Source organism: Sinocyclocheilus rhinocerous, unplaced genomic scaffold (genome assembly GCF_001515625.1).
Source record: "Sinocyclocheilus rhinocerous isolate Xijiao unplaced genomic scaffold, SAMN03320098_v1.1 scaffold591, whole genome shotgun sequence".
Lineage (NCBI taxonomy): Eukaryota > Metazoa > Chordata > Actinopteri > Cypriniformes > Cyprinidae > Sinocyclocheilus > Sinocyclocheilus rhinocerous.
Genome location: NW_015641476.1, coordinates 2805574 through 2814083, shown reverse-complemented (window position 1 = coordinate 2814083; position 8510 = coordinate 2805574). Strand labels below are relative to the sequence as shown.

The window sequence follows — 8510 nt, the reverse complement described above, 5'->3', positions numbered from 1 at the left end:
GTGCTAAGTGAGTGAACATCAAAGATCACACAACAGAAGTGCGCGCGCTCTCTCTCTCTCTCTCTCTCTCTCTCTCTCTCTACCGTTAAGTAACTTGTGCATTGTTTTACTTGTTTATGACACATCCGACAGAACTACAAACTTTCTAGTGATGTCTGTGAGAAAAGTATATTCACTCGACAAGCTCGTGCATCTGCGCCGCCACGCGCTCCGTGCTCAATCCACTCAGCGTGCTTTGCTTATCAGCTCGCGCACATCAGCTATACAGGCATTAATACTGAATGTTTAACGTTATATTCATTGCATACATATACTTCGTATACATCCTTAATCTCTAATAACTCCATTCTGCTGTTTGTTGTTCTGTTGTCAGTGTTTCTTTGTCTGAATATGGCACTTATCACATGCTGTGTGGTATCGACGTTTGGTATCGGGGCATTTTAACGAATACGAGTACGAGTACGAGTACAGGAGCTCAGTATCGGGCATGCATCCCTAATTAGTACGTATTGGGTTATTATTTGTGCATGCACATTCTCAGACAAGGCCTGTCCCATGATACATGTCTGTGTCACCAAAGCATGTAAAATGTGCCAAATACTGTAGAAGGAGACTTTTTGTACACATCAGTGTTTCAGACAGTTCAACCATAAGCAATTAAGTACAACTCACCAACATCATTAACCCCTAACCTCAGCTTCAACATACATAAATATACACACTAGGGATAAATGATCCATAGCCTTCAAAGAAAATAAGTTTCCTTCAAAAACATCAATGATAACCAACCAGCATATTTATTTACAATGTCTGTTTGAATGATGGATGGGATGCAGGCCAGTGTGGGATGAGACGCCACAGTGATGGTGACCAACATACATTTCACTTATTTCACATACAACCACAATCAACAAAAGCACCCAATACTTCACTTTTTTACATACTATGTAAAGCAATCTCTTTTTTTATTTGTAAATCTGTAAGTCAGATAAGAATCTGCAGTTGAATTATGCATGTATGCATGAATTAGGCACAGATGAATTATGAATGTATTCATTATAATAGTTCAGTGTTTTACACACTGAATTTTGAGTAGGAATATGATTATGATTGAAAGAACTGGAACCCACTTAGAGGGCTAAACATTGACTATGTTTACATGGACATCAGTAATCTCATTATTTACCTTATTCTAAATAAGCCAATATTATGATTATGTTGTTTACACGAGTTGCTTTTAGAATATTCCTTTCATGTTCCCGTTTTACATGTTATAGTACATAGTTCGATTAATGGCACACGTCATTATGTCCCCACGTGACGCCATCCGACGTCCCCTCCGGAATTTCACGTATAAACATATAGTTCGTCTTCGTGATGATGCCATGTACAGTTTTGGGTGTTTCATTTTTAATTTACTGAAAGCTTCAAGTGCAGTTAATTATTTGTACATGCATACAGACGATGGCGGTGATGAAGCTCTTTTATTTTCCATCAAACGGTTTACCACTGCCATGTGTGTATCCTGTCGCAAAAAGAGGCGAAAAGTCCTACACGACGGTAATAATGTGATTAAGGTGTTTACATGTCTATTCTGCACTTCAGTAATGCGACTAAAATAGGAATACTCCACATGTCTTAATTCGATTTCTGTTTACTTCGATTATGACTTTAGCCGGATTAAGGTAATCAAAAATCTCTGTTTACATGGTAGATGCTTAATCAGAGTATTGTCTTAATCTTATTAAAAGTATTGTTGTCCATGTAAACGTAGTCACTGTTAGGATTGTGGATTAGTAATGTGATTTAAGGATAGAAACTCACTAACAGGTGGAGCCCCTGATGACTTCACTCACCTGTGACTAATCAGAAGGGTGCATCTGTATGCTACTTTACCGTGTGTGTAGTTCTGCACTGAGTTTCATTCATCGTTACATCCTGAAAATGAATTCAGGCAAAAGCAAGGACCTTGATCCACTAAACAATGGGTCATGATGACTCAATTTCCTGCAGCATGACTGGGCAGTGCACTGATTAATAAGGTAACTGATTGAAACTCATGGAGTGCCACACCCCTACACTCGGCCTTGCAGCATGTACACGAGTGTCCTGCTCTGTCTCCATTTTCCATCACCCAAACTGGGAACTTTCCCTGGGCATCCTCGATCTGACACATGGATACACCTTGTTAGGACTGACTCCAATAAGCAGACACCCTGGCTAGTCTATTTCTCCTAGACCACTGGCTCTCGACTTTTTTTGACTGAAATAATATTTTAAAAACAAATAATGTTTAAAAAAAATTTTTTTTTCACTCACAATTTCTACCTGATAAAATATTTTAGAGTATGGAGTATTAAGCTTTTATTAAAGGCAGGGTATGTGATTTTTCAAAAACACTTTAGAAAACTGATTTGGGCCGAATAGCAAAACAAACTTGTAGCCAATCAGCAATAAGGGGCGTGTCTACTCGTGATGTGGAGGAGAGAGCTTTCAGTGCATGAGACGGACATTAGCCGAGCCGAGCGACAGAAAGATAGAGATGGCGGATAAAAAACAAAAGAGGAAAACGTCTGCGGAACGATAAGGCAAGAAGTAGGACCCGTGTAAATATCGGATCAGCTTTCCAGCGCTGGAGAGAACTCAAGGAGCGGAGGCCTGCGATCGGACGCCGAGGTTGCTTTGTTTCTTCTCAATAGGTGAGTAACACCGTGTCTACAACAGCTAAAGTCTGCCTACACTGGACACGATCAAACGACCGTTGAAAACCATTTGAAATGTATGTCAGCACGTCATAAATAGAACCCGGCAGCAGCTTTCTGTCGGGGATTTGTTGCGCCGCGCCGCTCACGTCCGTAGACACGGTGTAACATTGGTTTTGCTTTGTTTCACAGAACTAATCGTTGCTTGGGTTGCGTACGTATATGTGGGGCGGAGCTATCAAAATAGGGGCAAGACCCTTTTGGGGTAGGGGCGTGTTTGTTTTGGTGATTTCAAATATCAACATTGGCTACCAGAAATCGCTTACTCTGCCTTTAATTTACATGGCTTTTCTAGGTCTAGCAATCATAGTTTTAAAACCAAGGGAACCCTGGTTCTTCAAAGAAAACGTAAAACAAACAAATAAATAAATATCTTGATTTTTAGTAATCTTCAGGATGTTTTCTGAGGCCCCCTAGCGGGCCTCGTCCTTCTGGTTCAGAACCAGAAAGAATTCATGTTATATTATCCCAGCAGGCCTCTCACAGCATATCAATGTTTTACAGACATTATTCTTTGGTGAATGAGAAGAGAGGATAAATACAGAATATGGTGATTAAATGATACACACATACACCAATCTCTAAATTATTCACAGTGGAAACCTAATGACTAACAGAAAACATGTTTTAGCAAAGCAGGAAGAATATGACTTCTCTTAACCACTGAATGACAGGGATGAAGAGAAGGAGACTATGTAACATGTGCTGAGAGCAGTGTTACATCAGAGCGGGATTGAGCAGGTCCACCCAAGCCCAACTGAGCTTTAAATATATGTGGATTTAGTCCCAAAATTCAGCGTTATTCTCTTGACCGGTTCTCTCTACCCTCTTTAATCGTTCGGTTTCTTTATTATATCTTTATTTTGTTATCGGAAACATAATAATATTTCGGCAGAAAAATGGAGACAGACAGATCCTTGGGTGGTTCACTATATGAAGATGAGACCTCAGGAAACAACAGGACTTCAATGTGATGCAGGAGAGATTTAAACCAGATCTCAGTTATAAGAGCATCTGTTTTTGTTTTAACACTGCTAGTTCTTATCAGATATCCCATTCATAAACAACGTGGAGAAACTGCAACAACATGTGGCTGTAAACAGAGTTGAGGTTTTCTGCAAAATATTATAGTCTGTCTACCAGGAGAAGAGTCCAAAATATTCTTCCTATCTAACTGCCATCCCGCAAAAGACAAATAAATAAATGTGTAAAGATGACTTAAGATCACTTTTTCATCCAAGCTTCACCCTTCTGAATTAATTTCAAAAGGGCAACAACTACGCGTGAAACCTCTTGTAATACTGTTCAAGGAACTTCCTCAGAATTGAATGGATGTTCCGTGTGGCAGGCAACATTATTAAACTAAACTTCTTGAGTGGAGTGCAAATGCTCACTCTGTTCTGGACCCGCCTGCAGTTCTGTGAATCCACTTGATCTTCCTCATTGAGCCAAAGGATTCACCTACAGCCAACATGTTATGCAAACCGAGTGAGACCTAGATACCATCACTGGGGAAATCACCAGACTGATTGCGTAATTTAAACATGAAACACAGGATATTCCAAGAGAAAGAAAGAATGTTTGTGAGAGAGGATATGCTTTGGATTTGAATAAAGAAGTGAAGAGTTTAACCTGAGGTTATGAAAATCAGACAATCCAGATCCAGCAGGTTTAAGCATCACAGAAAACCTCTGTTAACCTAGCGCTAACTGACAATTTTTTCAGTCTCTCTCATATCTGCGTCTAAGCAATGCATAAGCACATGAGTATTGGGATGGGAGAAGGCAGATAATTGAAGCTTCAGCAGAGGAAATTGAAGTTTAAGAGCAATGTATTCACTATTGTCCTGTACAGACGAACTGCAATATCCTGTGCCTGTGTCTGTCCCTATTTTTTCTACCTCTCTGTTCATTTCTGTTCAAGCAAAAAAACTGATTCATAATCACGCCTAATACCAGGCAGCAGTTGTGCGAGGCCCTGTGAGGTGGGTCCTCTATGGTAGAGAGGGGGCCCACCTATAAGCACTTTGTCCTGCCCTTGTGAATTTTAGCGACGGCTCTACCAGGCAGTGCTTATTTTGCCCACATGACACTGATAAAAATATCAAGGGGTCGTACACATCTACTTTGAGGCCATTCTGTGATTACTTCAATTGGTGCTGGCAGTCCAATAAATGCCTTTAAACAACATAAATACTTTCATGCGCCTCCACAATCACCCTGCAACAAAGTTCATATCATAAAACATTCCTCTCACTAAGACATACGTATACATCACTTTCCAAAATATTTTCAGTATTGCACAGAAGATTAATTTCTCATTTTGGAGTGATGAAAAGAAGTCTGCTGGACAGAGAGACATAGAGGGGATGTTTCCCACAATTTCAGTGCCCTCTGGGTCAGACATTATAGCTTCAGTTTCAGCTGTAGTGTATAGAGCTGTGACGGCACCGCACTGCACACACACTAGAACGGGGTTCAGACGGGGGTCTCAACATAATTCAGAGCAGTAAACCTTCACCAATTGACCCTCTTAATGATTTGATCTTCATATCTGGGGCAATGCATCATCTTAACAAATAAATCAGCATTAAAACACATACGAATACGAATGGGAAATAAAAGACAGTCAGGGGGGTATGTATTTACTAGGGCTGTAAAAAAAATCGAATTTCGAATATTCGTCGAATTTAAAATAAAAATCCACATTTGAATGCAAAAACATTGCATTCGAATTTTAGGTGTGCGTCAGGCAGCCTTTTATCAGTGGCGCACGAAATGCGACGACAATGTAATGTTTTTGTTAGCCTATCCAGTTGAACCCACTAGATGCAGCGCTGCTACGTTGTTCATGCAAAATATTGCAGAAAAAGAGAACAATCAACGCGGGGAAGATGTTGTTTACGTCAAAACCGAAACCAAGCCGTTCACACAGAAAGCATATTCATCGCATTTTTTAGAGGGACATCTAGAGAGCACGAGAGAGCAGCATGTTTAGAAAGCTATGTAAAATTAATGCAAGTTCAACTTTTAAAAAACATGTCTCGAGACTTTTTGGCGGTTTTCCCCATCCCACTGCATCTCAAGTTTTTAAATGAAGAAAGTACTTTTTGTGATTGGTTTTCGGTCCTTTGTGTTAAACTATACATACATGCATGAACAAGCAACTTTATTAACTATATATGGTTTATAAACATAATTTTAAACATTATGCACTTTTTTTTTAAGATAGTCGTGTTATTTTATTATGCTTTGAAGAAACGTGCATAATATTTTGCTCGATGCGCCCTCTTGTAGCCTCAGGAGAGAAGCCAAAAGCTTTTTTTTCCCCCTAACTGAAATTATGCCTTTTAAATTCTAATATAATTCGAATATTGATAATATTTAAGTAAAAAAATTCTAATTTAGTTTTTCAGCCATTTTGACAGCCCTAGTATTTACTATGACACCCTACTCTGGCATCAGCTGTGCTACATAGCAGACAGATGAAAATCCAAAACGGAAGAATTTGTTCAGTTCAGTCCTCTTATGCTTTGTTAAGAGTGCAAGACCAGTGTATATTACAAGCCGGTTAGAATGAGGTGTCAAACAGGGTCTGCAGCACTATTAAATCAACAAAGTTACATTCATTCTGCCACGTCTAAAAGTTCAGCAGCCATTCATCTGGACTCCTCATTGACCTAGCTGATGTAAGAAAGGTCTTCTTTATGTGTGTGAGGTTAATGGTGTGTGAACTCATCGCAGTCACGGCACACAAAGTCTTAACAAGGCTATTTAAAACAAAAATACTGAACCGTGCAGGCATCTGTCCACACACATACACACACACACACACATTCCAGCACAACACTCACACCATCTATCACTCTCTGTATGGACACATACATAATAAGTCAAAAATAAGTTTATATTAGTACAGAACAAACACTTTTATAGTATAAGGATGGTCCAACATTATATCGGTGGTTCTCAACCAGGGGGCCGGGGTCCACTAAGGGACTTCAGCAAACTTCCAAGGGGGCCCCAAGATGACTTAAAATTAGGGATGTAACGATTAACTGCGAGCCGGTTGAAAATCGATTTAAATATGTGACTATTCAAATCGGTTGAGATGCTAAACAAATCGCGATTCATTTAATCGTGAAATCAAAACCGTGAATCGAATCGAATCGTGAGTTGAGTGAATCGTTACATCCCTACTTAAAATGATCTAAAATAATACAAATCAAGCATTAAATTAAGCTAAAACAACTAAAAAAAGGTAACCTCATTTTAAAAGTGAGATTTTAGACCTGAAAAAGTCATATAAATTAATAAAATCCTAAAACTCCATGACTCAATTTTATAATGGATATTCATTTTTAGTTATGCCAAATTCTAAAATATTTTATTGAATAGAAATTGTGAGAAAAACTTAAAAAAAAAAAAACATTATTCCGTAAATCAAGACCAACTGGAAACATCATGGGGTCTTCGAATATTGTTGTGGTCAATGGGGGGCCTTGGAGTCAAAAGGGTTTTAAATGGTTAGTTCACCCAAAAATGAAAATTGGCTTGTGGCTTCTCCTCGAAGCATCCTAGGTGTATATGACTTTCTTCTTTCAGACAAATCCAGTCGGAGTTATATTAAAAATTGTCTTGGCTATTCCAAGCTCTATCATTGCAGTCAGCGGGTGTTGCAGTTGAACAGTCCACAAGTCGTCAAATAAAGTGTGCGCATCAATAATAAAACGTGCCTCACACGGCTCCGGGGGGTGAATAAAGCCCTCTTGTAGTGGATCCATGTGTTTTTGTAAGAAAAATATACATATTTAAAACGTAATAAACACTTTTCTATCACTTCCGCCATCTGTCATACGCGGAAGCCGTTCTGGCGGATGACGTAGGACGTTGGCATTGCGTGATTAGTGACGGACGCGGAGAAACAACAAAACAAAACGCTGGTCATGAATTAAAAGTACAAACCGAAGATATGCAAAGAAAAATGTTGGAGGATTTCGATATAAGACAAGAGGAGACTGGTTTTCCTTTGCTAAAGTAAGGAAACTTTGCTTCCTTTGCTCCTATAAACAAACTCGCGAGACGAGCATATCTCAGAGGCACGCGCGCTGCGCATAAGTCATACGCCTTCCGCCGGAACACCTTCAGGTGTATGTGTGTGGACAGCTGCGTTTTTTGGGTGAACTAACCCTTTAATATAACTCCGACTGGATTCGTCTGAAAGAAGAAAGTTATATACACCTAGGACGCTTCGAGGGTGAGTAAAACACAAGCCAATTTTCATTTTTGGGTGAACTAACCCTTTAAGAACCACTGATCTAGGAGTATAGTATTTTGAGTAATTTATCTGCTGTGAGTTTAAATGGGAAGTTGACAGAACTGGGGGGATGCAGAATTGTGACCAGTTACATACAATACACTTTTGCATATTTCTTTTTTTAAAAAGTCCAAGTTATTCAGAGTTTCAACTTTCAAATTCAGAGAGCGGGGGGAATATTAGTTCAGAGATAAAGGGAGGGGACGACACAGTAAAGGCACGCAGAAGAAAAAGTGGGGGAAACAAACTGTCAGGATGACTTGCTCGGGCATGGAGAGCTGTGACTGCAGGCTGAGTGAGTGGACAGGCAGAATTCCAGAGACAGGTGGAAAGAGACAGAGAAACTAAATGTTCAATCTGAGAGTCACTTACCCTTAGTAGATCTGCACTATTACAAGTACAGCAGCTCTCCACTGATCCAGTCTTCAGTCC

The 8510-nt window shown here is 39.5% G+C and overlaps 1 protein-coding gene across 1 annotated transcript in view; it reads right to left on the bottom strand.

The window, feature by feature from the left end:
- LOC107755114 (uncharacterized) overlaps nucleotides 1-8510 on the bottom strand; it is a 64773-nt gene extending 56263 nt beyond the window's left edge. The window contains exon 1 of the mRNA XM_016571814.1: nucleotides 8451-8510. The gene's annotated coding sequence lies outside the window, so the exon portion shown is untranslated. The remainder of the gene's footprint in view (nucleotides 1-8450) is intronic.